Source organism: Camelus dromedarius, chromosome 24 (assembly GCF_036321535.1).
Source record: "Camelus dromedarius isolate mCamDro1 chromosome 24, mCamDro1.pat, whole genome shotgun sequence".
Classification (NCBI taxonomy): domain Eukaryota; kingdom Metazoa; phylum Chordata; class Mammalia; order Artiodactyla; family Camelidae; genus Camelus; species Camelus dromedarius.
The window spans coordinates 9,704,786-9,707,272 of NC_087459.1; the positions used below are offsets into that span (position 1 = coordinate 9,704,786).

The window sequence follows — 2,487 nt, forward strand, 5'->3', positions numbered from 1 at the left end:
CTCAAAAGGCACAGCGGACCTCAAGCGGTAACGGAGCCGTCGGGTTGCTTCGCAGGACGTTGTATGCCTCCTAATATCTCTCATTCGACCTGCCCCATCGCCACATATTTTCTACTTTACTGGCACTAGGTGCCATGGTGTAGGGCTTTGGAATTAGGAAACAGCTCTTTCCCCAGCTCGGCCACTAATTGCTTGTCATTTTGGCCCCTATACAACTTTGCTTTCCTCATCTGTGAAGAGCTGAGAATGCCTCCCCTCAAAGAGTAGTTTCAGAGAAGTTGTCAATTTACAAAGGTGTTTGTTTGAAAAAAAAAAAACAACAAGGATGATATTTACCTTAATAGAAAATTCTGAGTATGAATATATTGTCTTATTCTAGTGACAGGCATGTTCCTATACCTAAAAGGTTAATCAAGGATTAGTTGCCTGGTTATTGAAACAGTATTATCAGAGCTGACAAAATAAGTAGTGGGATTTGGTGGAATTTCAGATAGGATAGTTTCAGCTGCAAGTAACAGAAAACCCAACAAAACATTCAAAAGTAGGGCAGTTACAGGTTAGTTAATGCAACATCTTAATGACACTGTCGTGGTCCCAATGCTTCCATATTTCTCCTCCACCATCCTAAGCATGTTGGGGAAGGCAGCAGTGGAATCCACATAATACAGACAAGCATTGAGTCATGTACCAATCCAAAACAGATCATCATCAAAAGTAAAAAGACTCCCTACTATAATTGGTTTTGGTCACCTCCAGGTGACCCATTCTCTCCTGACCATCTACCTGCACAAATTCGGGGCTCTTTTGGAAAAGGAAAAGAAGGAAGTAGGATAGATGGGTAACTCACAGAATCTGCCAGGAATGACATCTTGACAGCTAGAGCTGGGCCTTCGGGGAATGGGACACAAAAGAAGTATCTGGGGGATATGCAGGAGGAAGGAAAAAGGTGCTGAAAGGACAAGTGGAAAAATGATCAGGTCAAACTTTCCTACAGGCTAGAACAACCCAAAGTATAAGTGTTGAAATGAGCTGACAGTTTGGTACATGGAGCTCAAAATCAAAAGTATGTTCACCATAGGGTCACAGGGCTGCTCCAGTAGTCATCTTTCCCCCTTCTTTTGCACTTTTATATTCAATGGTATTCTTATGTCAGGGATGTCTCGTTTTGGGCTCAGATTGTCCTGATTTTGATTTTTGGCCCTTTCACCAAGAACAAGTGGCTCTAATGGCCCTTTCCTTTGAATTCTGTTCTTATTATTACAAAGAGATAAACACACTTTCCAATCACTAGAAATTACGCTTGTAGTATTAACTCAATGAATAACCAGAAAGAGAGTTATCTCTGAAACAGGAGAGGAAATGAAATCTTCCCTATACCTTCTGACTTCCAAAACTAAACAAGCAGATCAAGAAAGAAGAAGCTTGAAAGTTTGATCTTGCTAGAAATAAATAGTTGAGATACAAAGTCTATGGTAGTTCAAGACTGAAAGAGTGACTGGATTACATGCCTGACTTAATTTTTTGTTGTTGTTGGTTTGGAGGGGGAGGGGAGGTAATTGGGTTTGTTTATTTATTTATTTATTTTTAGAGGAGGTACTGGGGATTGAACCCAGGACCTCATGCATGCCAAGCATGAGCTCTACCGCTTGAGCTATACCCTCCCCACTGCCTGAACTTTGATTTTCTTTTAAATCAGAGCTGCTCCATCATTAGAAATTCTAGTGATAGATTTTAATCATCCAAACTTAAAAATTCTTCTGCCACAGCCCTTTGACAAGTTTCTTCATTTCAGCCCCTAACATACTAATCATCATCATCATCATCATCTGTATGTATTAAAATTATTTCCATAGCCAAATATCTGCTTTCTCTCTGAAGATCACATTGTCTTTTCTAAAAGTAAAAATATTCTTTTATTATTACAAAACAGTATATGTACATTTCAGAAAGTTGGAAAATATAGGTAAAAAAAAAAAAGAGAAAGAGCACCATATTCTTGTAACCCAGAGATTATCACTGTCTACTGTTAAGTATATATTTTTTTGTCCTTGGTAATTTTAAACCTGATTTCCAGGCTAAATTGCCCACTTGGTTTGTTGTTTTTAACATTGCCAGATGGTACTGCTTTTTAGGGTCCGTTACTTAAAAATAAGTACGTCTCTGGTTCTTACAGCCTTTAGTGTATCCTTCATGAGATGTCATTACCGATGGGAAATTGACAGGGCCTTCCCACGGTGCACCAAAGGAGTCTAGAGAAGCAGGAATATCCTATCTCCCAACTTCAGCAAGAGACTTCTCTCACAGGTATCCAGAATGCCTGACTGAGCAGTTAGAAAACTGATGCTGATTAATTCTTGCGAGTAGAAGCTGCAGCCTGAGACCCCTGGAGGGTAATGAGGTCTACAGAGAATGCAGGTTAGACACAGTGAAGACAGAGAAGAAATGATAGGTTGGATAGTAGGTTAGAGTACTACATGCTTAGATATT

General features: G+C 39.6%; 1 non-coding gene across 1 annotated transcript; it reads right to left on the bottom strand.

Moving 5' to 3' along the window:
• Positions 1-1,588: 1,588 nt before the first annotated feature.
• On the bottom strand, positions 1,589-1,662 carry TRNAA-GGC (transfer RNA alanine (anticodon GGC)). The gene has a single exon. It is a non-coding gene; the product is annotated as a tRNA-Ala (tRNA).
• Between the last annotated feature and the right edge of the window lie 825 nt (positions 1,663-2,487).